Source organism: Leiobunum rupestre, chromosome 6 (genome assembly GCF_980474605.1).
Source record: "Leiobunum rupestre chromosome 6, qqLeiRupe1.1.hap1, whole genome shotgun sequence".
Classification (NCBI taxonomy): Eukaryota; Metazoa; Arthropoda; class Arachnida; order Opiliones; family Sclerosomatidae; genus Leiobunum; species Leiobunum rupestre.
In genome coordinates this window covers 43,046,261-43,064,084 of record NC_143389.1, presented here as the reverse complement: position 1 = coordinate 43,064,084, position 17,824 = coordinate 43,046,261, and the positions used below count along the sequence as shown (strand labels likewise).

The following is a 17,824-nucleotide window of genomic DNA, read 5'->3' as shown; positions in this document are numbered from 1 at the left end:
CAGGGGCAAATAATATTTCCGCCCATAAATTAATTCAAATATAAACAAAGTTTGGAACAAACCATCGAAACGCGAAGACTATAAAATGAGGTGAAATATACTTCCTGGAGACGATTTTGGCGTTTACCCACATGAAACGACAAAGGAAATGGAATGCCAAACGTTCTTTTTTTCTTACCCTTAAAAAAAGGCCCATTAATATAGCCGCAACAGGTATAATAAAGTAGGTAAAAAGAGAGAGTAAAACCGGGGGGTACCGGTAAGTAATCGGAGAAAGGGGTGCAATTTCGGCTTCCGACTGTATTTTAATTCGGTAATTATAGAGTCGCGGCGCGCCGATTGTTCTAAGCAATGACTCGAATCGAGGGTACTTGGAATAAGAGCTCTCCCGAAGCTAGCCCAGATAAGACACTGCGAAACAAAATTAAAGAGTAGAAAATAAATTTCGGTGTTGATTTGGCCCTAGGGTGCGCGCCGGACGCCTTTACTCCGTGAAATAGCGATGACGTTCGCTTACTTTTTCTACCTCATTAGATAGCGGAGAAATTAGAATTCGAATCTAGGACGACACAGATTTTCACTTTCGTCGACCGTCCTAAATAAGGAGGCACTAAGAAAGAGGAAAAAAATGCCGCGCACCTCCCCCCCTTCAGTATGTTATTCCATCCCCCTTTTACCCTAGTCGATTTATAAAAAAAACTGTCACGTGATCTATTAAAAGTGAGCTGTGGAGGAAGCAAAAGCATTAAGGAGAAAACGAGAGTGAAGCTCGCTGCACGCCAGGGACGGCGGGGGGGTCAAAACCCGGAAGTTAAATTATTTGAAAAATAAAGAGAGAGAGAGAGAGAGAGAGCGAAGGTAAAAATTCTTATTATATGAAACAAGTTAAAAGCAAATTCGGCCGGGCTAACAATTGACAGATATATCTAAAAATGAAATCAATTCTTTTATGTGTTTCATTGGCGGGCATTATCGCGCATAATGACCATAATACATTTTCGCTGATGCCTTCTTTTGAGTCTACCAGGACGGGTTTAACTCGAATATTAGCGCGGACCCGGGTTTGACCCAGTTTTAACTTGCGGCCGCTGCAATTACGATATTAAAGGCAGCTGAGCTATCGATATGTTTAGACCTCAAGTCTAAACATAGACAGAAGTACTAGATTAATATATATACCTTGATGATTTTTTAAGGAAAAATATTTTAGTTTCGTGGTGAGGTCGAGGGTAAATTACCCAATAGAAATGGTAACTTATAATTCAGTTTGAACGGGCGAGTTTTAGGATAGGTATTAAACTAATTGGGTATTAACCTAAAATTTAAATAACCTTAATTCTATTAATTTCTTAGAATTTGATTTCCAAAATTTATACGTGGTTATTTTTAATTGCGTTAATTTAAATTTTTATAAAACATTCTTTTTTGCATGTGGGGGTTAAAGCCTATTTTGGTCGAAGTGACGTATATTTTTCCAAAATGAAACAATGATTTAAGTTAGGCTTAAGACCTACTCCTGGGTTGCTGACTAGTCAAAATAGGCAATTGCATAGCGAACGAACTTTCGAAGGGCCCTGGGTTCTAAATGCAGGTAACACCATAAGTAACATAATAACAATAAGTATGACAATTAACGAGGTTTACAACCAAACTGATTTTCATAGTCATTGCGTAATCAAGATGTTTTCTCAGCACAGAGCCCTCTAGTGTCTAAAATATGCGAGACTTCCGCTAAGCTGAAATATCGGGTTTCCTACAGATAGACGGAATATTAGGCTAAAATGATAAAAATTGGTGGATTTTAAAATTCATTTTGCGCGTGAAAATACGCCGCCATGTTAGGGCAAGTAAATATGCCTGCTATACCTCATAATGTAAAGGTATTGTCGCGTGCAAAAACGTAATTTTGAAATCGGTCACGACCTCATGTTTATTTATCACGCGTGATTCGCACGCAGGCTTCAAAACAAAGCCAATGCCCCTCGCGACTCCAGAACGTGCTCTGCGATATTAGGCTTACATTTTTATCAAAAAGTAGTCATCCAAAATGGTAAGTCGCGTGTCCACAGCTTGAAGAGAGTATCAGTGCCGAAAAAAGGTTCGGTTAGAAAATTAGCATTAAAGCAATAGGAAGTGTCATGCTTATTGTTATTATGTTACTTATGGTAACACTTAAATACTTTGACTAGAGCCCGGTTCTGAACTAATCAACTATCGATTTAAACCAATTTTTGAAAACATTTCGGTTTGAAGCTTTTAAATCCACGTTTTTGTTTGACTAAACAACATATTTTACCTAGTTTGAGAGACGCTGAATAGCGCGTAGTATAACTGGAATACTTAACTAATACTTTGTATGTAATAAATATTGAACACAGGCGCGAGTTTTTGCCCTCGTATTATTATTTGGGTATCGATAGGATCGGAATATGTCTCCGTAATACCGTTTACTACAAAAACCCACAGTCAGCGCGCGCGGATCAACAACTATACGTTTTCAAAATAGCGAGAACGGCATTCCGATAGAAACGTACATAAACCCAAAAAAACAGAATGACCAAAAATCGGCCAAAAAAATAATAAAACACGCCCCGATGAAAACTGGCCTCCTAATAACGTTATAACTCGTACTCCAGAGAGAGACACCGAGGTGAAGGAATGGCCTATATTTATAAGGTTGTCACGCGGAGAAAAATAAAGAGAGACAGTATAAAATAATAAAAACGATAGAAATTCCAACGTGGGATTATCTTAGGGGCAAAATAAAAGAAGAAAAAAATGGGTCTTCAAAAATGATCTTATACATAAAACGAAGTCCTTAATCTTACGCGGAGAGAGAGAGAGACAAGCCAAAAAAAGTGGTTTTCTTTAGTCGGAGAAAAGTAGCGGACGCCAATTTGGGGCCTCAAAAAAGTAAAATTTAGAGAAAGGTAACCGGAAAAAAGGGGGTGGGCCCATCACACGAGAACCTACATTCGAAAATATACACGCCACCAACATTTTTATACTGGATTTTACGATGTATTTCTCATTATATACTCGTAAAAGAGAAAATTAAGCCGTCTCTATCAAACTAAATAAACGCGTTTTCTCATCGACCTAGAAATAATACTTTCTAGAAGAGAAAAACTTTTTTTTTTAGGATGAGGAATTATGTTTTCTCTTCGCTCGAGTACAAAAACCACGTCCCCCTTTTAATACTAAATTCTGAAATCGGGGATAAGTTAGTAAGGGTACCATCTCCCCCCTCAATACTGCAAGCCCGTATAACAGCTCCCCCCCCGCGTTACTTAGAATATAAGTAACGTTTATTTTTTTAAATAACTTTTTCTTTTACCGGTACTCGTAATAGTCGCTAAGTTTATAATATAAATTTTGGTCTGGCATTTTGGTTTATAATAATATATTTTCACCCGGGGTCGGAAATATTCTCCGGAGAGGAGAAAGCCTGGGAGTTCGGTTGACCTAGTTATCCGGCAGGCGTCCCGGGGGGCCGCGATTGGAAGGAGTCTACCACCTGACCAAGGTACGTCACGTCAAGATGAGAGAGGAAGAGAGAACTTCCACGGTCGGTCGTGCCCGCCTCCTCGCGGCGAGAAAACGAGAACGCCTGGCTTCTTGCTCCGTCGCGCCGCTGGCGGCTGTTGCGGGCTTAACTGTAGCGGAAGCGACCGGAGTATTTGGGACTGGCAAACCACCTGGCACTTTCACGCCAAACGCCAGCTCCCCCCACCATTCACCCTTAGTTCTCTTATTACCCATTTTTTAAACCTTTTATATCGCTTTTCTATTATACTGGCTCAAAACTATATTTTTTATTTTAGTACTTATTAAAATTTTCGCGTATTTTTCTATGTAATTAGTTTATACAATCGGTTGGAAAAAGAATTGCTAGGGAAACGCGAGTGTGACATCAGCCAACGTTTTTAGCGCGGGTTTTTCAAGAATTGATAGAAAAGTGCGTCGCTACGCGTTTTTGATCACTTTTTTGGATTTCTTCGTGGCTATATTCTACATTTGCGTCGAAGACGAGTGGCGTATTTTTCTATTTTTGATAGAGTTTTATAAAAATAATTATAATTTTCTATTAAAACGAAATTGTTTTCTTCCGTGGATTTTATTCGTGTGGATATTATTGATACTGTCGGCTCTCACGTGCAGATGCCACTTCCTCGTCGGCAAAAAATTGCCAACTTTCATAACAGCTGACAACTGACATGACGGGCTATGATCAAGGTAAAAATGTTTTCTATTTTTGTTGCGACGTCTAATTATTGTTGTGGTTTGACCAAAATTTAATTTTTTGGAAACTGTCACTAACATTACGAACCCTTTGAATTTAATTAAAACTTATGGTAACTGCCTGAAAACTTAAATACATATTAATATTTATTAACATTTAAAATATAACAGTTATAAATTTCGACGCTCTGCACTTATGGCACGATATAACTTTCATAAATATTATAAAATTTATTAAGAAAACGTTTTAAATTCATAATATCCGAGGGGTCGGACACTTGCCATTATTTTGTACGGGATTTCCGGATATCGTAGAGGTTTGAGCGATTTTATCAGTACTTTTTGAAGTGATTTTGGGATTTCAATGTTAATTTACCATAGAGAGAGAGTTAAAAGATTTTGCGATTGTTGACAAATTGTACGGCATTTTGGTAAATGTCCGACCCCTCGATAATATCCCTCCTTTTTTAGGAATAATTACGTGTAAAAAAATAAATTAAATTGTAAATTTAAAAAGTTTTTTTACGGTCTCATTATTAATTTGGTTTCGTTAACAATATTCTACTCGCTTGTAGATAAAAAATTTATATATAAAAATGTATGCAGTAACATGTCTGGAATCTAGAATTTAAAAAAACGATTAATGAAACCACTTTGTTTGAAACGATATAAATAGACCTAATGGAAGATTATTATCGGAAATAAAAAACCGAATAACCTTGGTTGAAAAAAAAATCTATTTTTTAAGAAAAAAAAACTGAATACCTTTATGTATGCTATTACGTTGTTCGTCTGCTGGTATTCCTATAATTCCAAGTTATAAAATAATTTCCCAAAGAATGTATTAAAAAATACACACTTTGATACCAAGGCCATTTTTCAAAATACTTTCTAAAATAATAAGATTCAATATTAAGAATCATCTACCCTAATCAGAAAAAAAACCTAATACAATCCAACCTTTGTTTGGATACCCGCAGCTGTTATAAGTATAAAACAGGAATATAAAGAAATTTGTCAAGTTTTTTTTTTATCTTTTCAATTGACAATGGAATATAATAGAGTTCGACAACTCAAAAAAGGGGTGTTAGTTCCGAACTATATCGAAATTGAATTTCTACTCCGAGATTGAAAAATTCCTGTTAAATTAATTCACGCTCCATCGGATTCTTTATTATTCTTTTTTTAAAGAAAATTACTCTAAAATTATCTGATAGCGCTATAAACGGTGGGAAGATATTCCCATTTCCTTCAACCTAAACACCAGCTAACCTTCGCTTTTTATTCACTAAAAACTTTCTTCTGCAAAAGTAAATGAAAAAAAAACGAAATATTTATAAATAGATAGTGGGTTGGGCATTTTTTTTTAAACTTCTTCCTAAACTAAACTTTAAAGAAAAGTTTTTCTAAAATTTTACTTCTGCAAATAATTATACGGTGGCTTTCCGCCACCATGCGGGAGTGTCCGTTCTTTCCCTAGCGATTATTAGCCAGTCCCGTATCTGCATTTCGCGTATTTATATACTAGAGTGTAAAAAAATACGCGTCGATTTGCCAGAGCGCGAGTTTTGGGTGTCGACTCAGTACGAATTTGAAAAACGCCAACCAAGATAGGAGTGTAGATTTGTCTAAATATAGCGTTGCGCTAAGAGTGTACGTAAAAGCACTCGAAGCGCCATTAGCATAACAGGTGCCCACTGCCACGACGCGTTGACTCGAATCAAGCTCCAGCAGAGAATACACGCGCCCTGTTTGTCACCGAGCTATTTTAATTTCCAACTTCGCTTTAATAGAGATCCATTGTATTTCAAAAATTCTCGATTTTTTAAGCAAAAGCGGGGTTTGTTTACGACTTTATATACGTGTACATTTACGACCGTTCACGTATAAAAGAAAACGCGAACTAAATTATTTGGGAACGTATAATTAAAAATAGGTCAAAACAACTGTAGAAGTGTATCGAGTCTCGCGTGAAAAGCGCCCATTCAGGGGTATAATGCATTTTTAAAAAGCCACTCTAAATAATTCGACTTTATGATTTGGTAAAAGTTGAAAATTAGTGGAAATAATATAAAAGGGCTGTCACAGATCAGGGAAAGGTCCGGGAATTTTTAAAATTTGTAAGAAGGCAGGGAATTTAAATTTATCTTTAAAAAATTTATAAATTTTACTGTAGTTCTGTTATATATTCTGTTATTATTATTATTTAGCTCCTGAAAACATTCTGGTTATTTTTAAAGTCGCCTTTACACTAAAATTTAAGTTTAAGAAATTCATTAAATTCTGATACGAGGCTTAAAATTGTCCAATATTGCCCTTAAAAGGGTCCAAGGAAAAGTCGGCCAATTTAAATCCGAAATTATTTCGGCAAGCCTATATAAAATTATTTCAAATAGCTTTGGCTGTGTCCGCCATGTTGGGTAGAATTGTTTTAGCCTGGTTGAAGTCGTGTGACGTAGAACTGTTAGCTCCCTATTGTAAAAAGTGATTTCATACAATTAACTTACGATTAATATTTTTAAATATTATATTTAATTTGAATTTACAATTTATTTTAAAGGTTAGAAATCGAATTAATATTTGATGAAAATAAAATTATTCAATTGATCCAACCACCGAAAGCCGCAGTCACCAGTTGCGCAGTGTTTCAAATTGCAATTGCCGTAAACACCACCAATCGCTTTTAAAACCTCTAAAAATTGTCGAAAGCGTTTAACCCTAACGATTTGGAATGAAAATTAAGTGGCGATTAATTAAAATATGCCTTCTTCCCTTAAAACTAAGGGAGATAAAAAAAATTCAGAAATTTTAACATTCAACCTTGAGAACTGGAATTACTTTAATATTGAACCGCATATTATTAACACCGCGTTGATGACAAGTCTCTAAATAAATTTTACCTTAGCCAAAATTCGGGTTATGAATATTATTATTTTTATTATGGCAAACAATCTGCGAATGTAATTCGCGCGTGTTATTTTAAATTAACAAACAATAATAACAACCGGAATAAATCACAGTTTTCCCAGAAGGAAACCAATTGATCAAAATCCCTCCTTCAAAATTCCCCCCAAAAGTTTTTTTATTTCGAAAGTTTCGTAAAAATCACTCATTTTCAGAGACAAACGAGAGAACTCAATTACAACGTAAGTGCATCAGTTAAATTATAATAAAAACTTTTTGTCCTTCAAAAAATAATAACGTATCAACCGTGATCTCAAAACCATATCTGACAGAATGCTCGTAAATTTAACGGGGATATTAATTAAATTTTAATCCCCAGAGCACAGAGCCCCAAATTTCGCAAAACTTCTCTATTGTCCAATAAGTATATTGGAAAGTCACTTCAAAATTTTCAAAGAAACGACACGGTACGAGCGAAAGTAAAAATAAAAATAAGCCGAAAGTCAACCGACAGCTCTATCAAACTTTGAAAAGTTGCAAACTTTACCTATCCATTTACCTTTCCAAAAACCGCTCACTAACCTTCGATTAAAAAAGGTATAAAAGAAGGTGGTCGGAAATCCCCCAATTTATCCTCCTTCCACCAAGATCCCCCCCCCCCCCCCCGTTTAACCAAAATTCGCGAGCCCCCTCGCCGGTTTACGTGGTTCCTTCCGCCCCATCATTCTCCATTTTAGGACCTCCTTTCTCTTTCTATCGAGCAGAACGAGAGATGACCCACTTTTTCCTATTTTTTTTTTCGGGGTGGATAAGAAAAGAGGGCCAAATATTTCGGCAAAAGTATCGAAGTACAGGTATACGAGATAGCCTGATTGTAAAAAGATTATTAATATTACGGCTTAGAAATCTATTCAAATCAAGCGTGTTTCAATACTAAAGGAAATATTTGTCCATTTGTCGAGAGATTAAGACCTTGATGTAAATTAAAGTGTCCACGAAATAGACAATTTTTATTTCAGTTTTTTTTTGGTACTCGCAGAAAATAAATCGTAATTACAAGACACGATTAATTTGAATAGGAATATGATCAGTAATACAATCAAGGTTTTCTAGTCGACGATGTCTATAATCAAACTATAGGATTGAAAGAAAGGTAGTATGCGGGGGGTATGCAATTTGCCAAAAGGGGATAGAGACAATTACGCAAGAATGATTATACCGATTTTTTTTCTCTCTCTTCGGTGATAATCTAGTTCTGTTTGGATTTCTGTCGTTCTTATTACAACTACTCGGGTCGAGCTTCCGGGTCTCCCCCCACCCCACCCCTACCTCCTCGCAGCTTTGCTTCTGTATCTAATCGAAACGAAATAAAAAAAAACGTTTTAAATCTGGCAGAACGATTGAGGTTTGTTACGTACTGGGCCAGATCAGAAGCCAATTTAATTTGGCGTTAAACCGCCCCCCCCCCCCCCCCGGATTAAGGACTCTCTTAAAGTAAAGCGAAGAAAATTTTAAATTAGGCCTAAATGTTTTTAGGAATATTTCCTGGTGGTCAAATAGTTACTCGCGATTTACAGTCCCACTTAGGAGTAGAATTTAGATCACGCGAGCTAAACTTACAACGAAAGCCCTAGACTGTATAATTAACTGATCTATATATAATTTTTTTAACATTTCTATCAAGGATATTTGGTCTTTTTTTTCTCCGGAATGTTTTAAAGGTAGATTACAAATTTCATTATCTTAATTGTTTTTCATATTAAGCCTACTTTTTGCCATGATTAACCTTAACATTTTGATTTTCGTACGGTACTTTCGTTGAGTATTTATTTTAATTTGTTTCGCTGTACGTATGAAAATGTGGGCTATAGCATACCTAAGTCTACCCCGAGGGGTCCGACACCTACGAACTCAGGTGTACGCGGCGACTAAAACTCAGCTCAACTCTTTGTTGAACTCACTTGGACTCTCAAAATTTACCCAATCTCTTCGAACTCTTCAAAACTCACTTGTACTCTCAAAATTTACCCAATCTCTTCGAACTCTTCAAAACTCACTTGTACTCTCAAAATTTACCCAATCTCTTCGAACTCTTCAAAACTCACTTGTACTCTCAAAATTTACCCAATCTCTTCGAACTCTTCAAAACTCACTTGTACTCTCAAAATTTACCCAATCTCTTCGAACTCTTCAAAACTCAAGTTGAACTCTCTGAAACTCCCCAAACTAACACAAAACTCCCATGAAACTCTCATAAACTCTCAATCCAACTCCCATAAACTCTCACTAACACTTTAAACTCTCGTCGAACTCTCACAAACTCCGAACTCTCACAAACTCTCGTGGAACTCTCACAAACTCTTGTCGAACTCCAACAAGTTCTCAAAAACTCGTGAATTGAAGCTTACAAAAATGCACTGTTGCCTCGGCTGTTGCTGCCGGAGAACCGGGGGCAAAGTCGAGGGCAAAGTTTTACTTAAAACGCCAAAAATGGCAAGCTGTTTGAAACTCTCTCCGTATTCTGAAACTCTTTCCAAACTCTGAAACTCTTTCCGAACTCTTCCAAACTCTTACGAACAGTGGCGGACTGAGTCTAATATTTTGGGCTGCCAGAAGACAAAGGGCCCCAGCTTTAACGACTATCTCTATCATGTTTGAGGGTCCCACATCATGAACGGTCTGTGGGGCCCACCTGCCATCGGGCAGGTTCACTCTATGGCCAGTCCGCCACTGCTTACGAACTCTTGCCATCGGGCAGGTTCACTCTATGGCCAGTCCGCCACTGCTTACGAACTCTTGAAAACTCCGTGAACTCCATTCGAACTCGAAAAACTCACTTTGAACTCTTGTGAGTTCAAACTCAGGTGTACAAAAAAAAATCAAGGTGTCGGACCCCTCGTTCTACCCTTAGCGACGGTACTGTTTTTTCGCCTACTACGAAACGGGCCCGGAATTTTAAAAGTTAGCGAAAACCTTTGGAAGATTGTATATTTCTTAAAATCCCACCGAAAATTATTACCAGGAGTATAGTCATTGAAATTTTTCGAATGACTTAGGCTTAAGGTGGTGCCTTGGGTATTAGCCTACCTGATTGTTATTATTTTTTTAATGGGCCACTACTCTTTTATTATAACTTAATTCATTTCCTAAATCACGACAAACGAAGAAAACGAAGTACCAAATAGAAAACACTAACAATTGGAACATTAAATATCCCGTTAAACGTCGATCTTCGTACGTCCAAGTATTTCCAATTGTTCTCTAAATGACAGATGCTAAACACGAATACGCCGCGCGTGGATTTTCCCTGACGTAGTGACAACATAGATCGTCAACAACATTGAACACATTTTTCACTACCACACTCGTTGGTAACCGTACCGTTTCCGCTCGCGGCGTTCGTTCAACGCGAATTCTCAAAAAAATATAAATCGAATTACAATATGCCTGTTTAAATGTCGCGGAGAATATTCAACGCTTGTCGTAGCAAATACCCGTAAATGACTTATAAAATGCGAAGGTGGACAATTCTGGATACGACATTTGATACGTAAGTTACATTTATTCAGATATAACACCAATTTGGCCTAGCTTTTATACCAAAAACGATGATCCGCGTAATGTAGTAATTTTCAAAAAATTAATAATCATGGATAATAATTTATGCGAGTAAGAATTACCGATTTCAAATCTGCGTAACTCGTTAACTGTCGTAGTTTTACAAGGAAGGCTTTGAAACTTTCCAAATATTTGTGAACAAGACGTATGAAACGCTTGAAATTTGTTATCGCGTATCTTGCCAAGTTTTGGTTTAAACTCTAATTGGCTGTCGTAGTTTTCATTATGGCAGATTCAACTACATCTTAGTTATATAGACCACGAATAAAAGGAACAGGTGTAGTCAATTCTAGGCATGTCGAATTAAATTAAAATTTATCAACCCTCAAATATTGGTCAACTCTAATAAACGAACCAATGTTGGTCAACCCAAAAAAATAAGTCGCAATTGTATCTAATCCTCAATGCGAGAACAGGTTTTTCCAAGGTTTTAAAACTGTTTGAAAGAATTTGGTCACACCTAAGGTACGCCAAACAGAAAAATGACCCCAAAAAGGTCAACCAGAAATAAAATAAATACAATCCATCAAAGCGAAAAATAATAATAACAACGAATAACTGTTCAACCTCCATTTTTTGGCGCAAACAACCCTCTCCGCGCGGTACGCGTTTAACCGTTCCGTACGCGTAGCAGCTTAACCTCTCAATTTCCTCGCTAAGCTAATCCGAAAGAAAATCAGGATCAGCAGTGAGAGTTGGTATAATAATAAGCCATTATTATATCTATATGGCCAAATATAAAAAGGGGTTCACAAGAAACCTGAAAGAAAGATAAATGTGGGAGGAGTCACCGCCAAAATTTCTCTTGTTTTAAAAATCCCCCCCCCCCCCCCGATGGAATATAAAGAAAAGAATGGCAAAGGGGGGAGATGCACGGGGGGGGGGTTGCACGATGCACTTCCGGATCGCGGCACACGCGTTATCTGGCCGACCCATCTCCCTCGCGCGAATATCTGCTATTTAGCGCCTTCCAGCCAAGAGAAAAGTCGATGCAAAAATTATAAACCCGCCTTTTTTACATTTTTTCTCTCTCCAAATGGATAGTTGTTAAAAAAGAGGGTTCGTATCGTTCGAGATCTGACCTATATTTTACTTATTTCATCGCGTTTTGTTCAGTTTTTTTTTTATGTATAACAACGTTATATTCCGTTTTCGACCCACAAGTTGACGTTGCTAAAACGTTCATTATTTTTTGGGGAGGGGGGTTGTCAAAATTATCACGCTTTTTTGTTTCCGATATCGCGTATTTTGATCAAAGTTTGGATAGTATAAAAATAGGTAAGATTCTACGGTTAGAAATTAACTAATCTATAGGTTAACGCGTATTTTTTTATAGTTATATCTTCCAATTTTACAAGACTGTCATCTTTACGGTGTTCCGAAGTGGTATTGAACAGGTGGTAAATAATGGTAAATAACGTTATGGTATAAAATGGGAAAAGTGATATAAAATGGGAAAAGTGGTAAAAAATGTTAGATAATGGTATTTAATATATTTCCATGAATTATTTGCAGTATTTAAAATTTCAACCTACAATTAAAGGGAATATAACCTCAGGTTTTAGGTGGGGAACACCAAACTTTGACCATTTCCCGCTCCCTCCTATGACTTTAGATATTTTTGGCGCTGTTTAGTGACTTCCCGCCAAAATTGCTTACATAAAAAAGCATAAAAAACATAAAAAACGACTCGAGGTTATATTCCATTTAAGCAGTTAAAAACTTTAAGATTTAGAACAGACTTGTAGAGTAATTAAAATAAAGTTTAAGAACTTGTAAAGTTGATATATTCCTTGTTTCGATGATTCTTTTGATTTCACAAATTATTATATAATATAAACCAATATTTACTAATAATTACGATTATTTATAAGTGGTACGCGCAATATTCGAAAAAGTAGTATTTTTGGAACGCAATCTTTTCTGAAGTATTTAGGTTAAGTAAATTCCGATTTAGGACGTCATGTAGAAATCATTTAGAGATTTTTTATTGTTTTTCCTCCAAATCGAAACGTAATTTAAAAAAATATATATAGTACTTATTAATAAATGTAATTTATTTAAAAATTTAATAGGGTATAGAAATTTCAAAATCAATATTTTCTAAAACTATGGAAGCCTAACATCCTGAACGAAACTAATTTTCACGCGGCGGAAACTTATAAATACGTCAACGTTAAACTAATATGAAAGGCTCGAATTCATAAAACGCTTCAATGCGTTCACCTTAGTTCACTCGATAATTACCGAGCTAGACACTACCGTCGTAGATTTAATTTCCGAAAACGAAAACGCTTCCTGTAAGTTTTCAACAAACGCTAGTTTTATAACACATTTTTCCCCCCCACTTTTCAATAAAGATCCTACAAAAAGGGAAAACACGCCCGCTGTAATAAGATTTAAATATTAAATTTACTCTTTTTTTTGGTACTCAATAAGGAAAAACGTAAACCACGCGTACATATCTATAAAGACAATCCTTACGGGTAACGAATTTTTTTTTAAGAAAGAGATTACGTGGACACTTTCACTTTATCGTATAGACTTTGAAACCCCCGTTTTCCGTCGTGTTGTCTGGTAACCCAAGACTGGTCTACAAAAAAGGGGGAAGATTTTTTTCTTATACTTTTACTTTCTCAAGTCGACGAATATAATATCTTTTTAACCTAAAAAGGGACACAAGCGTTGAAAGTGGGTCATTTTTTTCGGTTTCTTTTTATTGGAAACTTTCCTCTTGTGAAAAACGAAAGTGAAAAACGTCTTCGCAGCGGGAAGGGAGTCCCGAAAGGCATATAATTGAAGTTTGAAGCACGCTGGCAATCTTACCCCAATTCGGGGGAATAAAAAACAACTCGCTTCAATTGCGCAATCTCATTTCGAGGATATTATTATTATCCCGGTAATGGAGTCGAACAAAATAAAAGACAAACGGAAGGACGTCCTCTTAATGATCTCGCTACTTTCATTATTTAAGAATTTCCCATCAGAATATTTTATAATCCAAAATTTGGGTTATGGAATTATTTAGAAAACGAGTTATATATTATAGTAACGTATTATATATTTTTTACTGATTATCTTTTTCGCGTTGATTTACTTAAATCGTTATTAAACCATTTCTGGTATTTCTAAATAATTAATTTTAAATGATTAATATTCGTAGTTTATTATTTATACTAAAATGCGTTTCATTTTTTTATGATAAGTAAAGGTTGACCTAATTTCGGTGAAGCCCGAACTAAACAATCCTACTATAGCGCCTGTATAGTGGCGCTACATTGGTGTTCGGGTCGAAGCTGTCTTTCAAGGATTGACCTACTAACTCTTTAGATCTCTTCCACGCGAATTAATATTACGGATTTATAAAATGGAAAACGGATACACTATTTGTCACAAATAGTTTACATCAGTTTGGCGATAGATAAATATTTTATTCCGATAGAAGCCTCATCTATAAAATGTAAACGTTTGTTATTACTCGTAATGACACGATGTTGGTAAATGTAAAATAACCGCATTAAGTATCTTTGTTTGTGGGCGTCTGCTTTTTCACGGCAGCGTTCCTCCAATTAAATCCGTTTTTTTTTCCAAATCTACCACGTTAAAGTCACGAAAATATTATAACACTCTTTCCGTGATGCAACTCAATTTACAGATAAACAACTACTTGGATTGCTAAGGAAAATACAATCTTGTAAAGTGGAAATTTCATTTTATAGTAGCGATAATGTGTGTATTTATACTTAGATTGAGACGATTTTCAGCGTGTCTCCCGCAATCCGCTTCACACTCTACCCGTATGCTTCTCCGCGACAATCAAATCGGACCGCTATCTAATAAGTTCCCTAAAATTGACGTTTTCCGAACGAAATAAATACATTAAGTTAAAGTTAATAAAAACCACCTACTTTAATTTCTTAAAATATGTTTAGGGTTTAGATTTTTTATCCTTTTTCATTATAAACCATTCTACCTATTCGCGTAATTTAACTAAATAAATACATTTTTAGTGCTCGGAATTGCTTATTAATTATCCACAAATTTTCAGATTTATTTTAAAAACGTTGGTAAAAAGAATATAATTTTAACTTATTTAATTATGTTTTTTACGCAACCAAGCATTTATTTGAATAAAAGTGGTATTTATTTAAATAATTGTTTGTTTTATTTAAATAACTGCTTGTTTTATTTAAATAATAGGCTTATTCACTTTCGATTATTTAAACACTTTACAATTTTTATTCAACTATTGGTTATTTAAATAAATATTATTTTATTCATGGATACAAATTAATCGAATGCCGAGCACTATACATTTTTGATAGGAAAAACCATGTTAGTATCGGAATGAAGTATAACCCTTTTTCTGGAAAACATTAACACGATGCGTGATGTTAGTTTCCAAATGTTTAAGTCGACCCCCTCGCGAGGGATTTAATCGCTCCGGTACCATGGCACAACTTCGGAGGATGAAAAGGAGGGATATAGGGGGGCGGGGGTATCATAAAAATTCAACCAATCCCGTACGTCCGCCCGAAATAAAGAAAAAACAGCGTATAAATAAAAAAGAACTTATATAACAACAATGGCAAACTAAAATTAGATGGGAAAAGTGGACGGTCGTCGTTGTCCTTGGCCCAGTAGCAAACACGACACTGCGCCAGTAAAGGACTCCTGTTTTCTCAGGATATATTTTTGAAGAGATGCGAAAAAAAGGAATATCGAATTAGAGAGAGAGAGAGAGAGAGAGAGAGAGAGAGAGAGAGAGAGAGAGAGAGAGAGAGAGAGAGAGAGAGAGAGAGCGAGCTCCAGAACGGGGGAATACAAAAGCCTATTATAGCCGTTTACCTTGAAAATTTCAAATTCTTCTTGAAGCTTACGGACCAACCATAAACTATCGCGATGTTTTTTGTTTGATAGGTTGATATTACGATTTGGCGAAGGCTGAACGCCTCCGATTTTTCCCCCAAAAAGGGGGACCTGCATCCTGCATTTTATCATACTAACCAACTTTTTCTAAATATAATTCTACAGCTGGCCCGTTGGATCTACAGTTCTCTTTTCTTTTGGTCAGGTGCAATTTTTTTTCTTTTATTTTTCCCAACATAGCGGGTTAGAACTACGTTGAAAACTGGTTGACGTACGTTTAAAGTAAATGTGTAGGCATGTATTTTTTAAACGCGTATTTTCCCCCTAACTATACGCGGAGGTTTGCCAATTGGAACTAGTTTTACACGATCACTTTTCCTTCCTCTTATTTTGCGTTGATTCTGTTGAAACGCTGATAGTATCACCTCAGACGATTCTGTAAAAACCCACTCATTTTGAATAAATTCGTCACTAGCGCTCGCGGTAGAAGCTCCAAGAGTAGGCTATAGCCTACTTGCAATTTACAAAATGCCACAGATTTGATGGAGCAGGATAAAAAAAAATTAAATTTACACGCACCAAACAAATTTTAAAAATAGCAAACACAGGGAATATAACATCAGGTATTTGGTGTGGAACACCAACGTTTGCAGATCTAGCCGCTCTTGCCTTTGACTTTAAAAATGTTTGGCGCTACTGTACAGGGAAATTTGAAAAGTTGAAGGGGTCTTCCTTAAAGATTGCTTTGCAGGTTATATTCCCTTTAATGAAATTACTGTAAGAAAATCATAAATTTAAGGTTAAATTTCGTATCTTGACGTCAAAATTTAATCTTGATATGAAATACCTTTAAACAATTCCTATCCACTATACTGCCTCTATCTGATACATTAAAGTAGTTGGAAATAAAAAATTTCGCCTATCTATTTTTTTAAAAAGCATAAATAATCAAAATATCACAATCAGTTCGGCAGTTACCTAAATGACATTGAGTTGTCATATATATGCCTAAAACTACCCCGTATGACCTACATATATTAGAAATATACACTAGGTGTTAATATACACTAGGTGTTCTAGAAAATAAAATATGGTACCTGTCAACTACATTTGACACCAACTATATTTCTTCACTCACTAAAACGTATATTTCAAATTTCTTCCTTCGTAATAGCCCTACAATGACGAGATTGACGGATTTCAAACCTCGAAAACTATAAACGTTTAGAAAATGGACGCTAGGATCATTCTGGGCGCAATTAAAAAATTTAATTAAACCGCGCTACGACATATAACGTCAAGTTTAATCGGTAGGCACTTAGGTTGGCAGCTGCTTTACTCTATAAAGCGAAAGTCAGACGTTGTTGGAACTCGTCTAAACTTCCCCGAACTAATTGCGTAGTGTGAAAAACCAAATGGGCCAATTTTGGCCACTGTGACACTTAAATTACGGGATTAACGAAACACATCATTTGTGGGAGGCCCCGGCGTAGGAACCAGGGCGGGAGGCCACTAATGTAATTACCCCCTCCCCAACTTAATGGTCGGGCTAAATATTTAAATTTATGAAATAAAGGTAGAAAGGGCCTAATAAAGAAAATATTGATTTTCTTATGAAATATGGGTTTTGTATCAAAATAAACTTGAAACTTACTAAAATATCTTCTATTTTTATGTTTATTATCACTTTAAATATATCTATAAAATTTCCAAGTGCAAAAAATACTAAATCTGGTTGTTTTTGGGTTTAATTTTTTTATCGCCAGTGGTCTTCCCCCCCCCCCCGGACAACCCCCTCTAATTATCAAACGTTTCAACGCCACTGGGGGGAGGTGCAAAATTGTTGGACAAAAATATCGTAGTGCGAACTGGGCTTAAAATTGGTAGTATTTTTAGACTCTAAACGTAGGAAGTTTTACGGTGCCAACGAATTAGTTATTTGCGTGTCATCTAAAGTAAAGGAAAAGCTCAGATGCTTTTGCCTGCTGGAATTGCCGGGTTATCGATGATGGAGTGGCTATAATATGATCTGTCAAAATAGACGCGATGAAAAAACAAGTTGGCAAGCCAAAATATACCTCTCCTCGGAAGAGTTTTTAATTTTCAGTGAAGCGTTACTGTATCCGTGGTTCTGCGGTAGAACGCTCACCTATCGTGCAAGAGGGCTCGGGTTCGAATCCCAGCCGATTAA

General features: G+C 36.1%; 1 protein-coding gene across 1 annotated transcript in view; it reads left to right on the top strand.

Annotated features, from left to right (window-relative positions):
• The first annotated feature begins 3,615 nt into the window (after positions 1-3,615).
• LOC149941068 (uncharacterized) overlaps positions 3,616-17,824 on the top strand; it is a 43,683-nt gene continuing 29,474 nt past the window's right edge. Inside the window, exon 1 of the mRNA XM_090177528.1 lies at positions 3,616-4,236. The gene's annotated coding sequence lies outside the window, so the exon portion shown is untranslated. The remainder of the gene's footprint in view (positions 4,237-17,824) is intronic.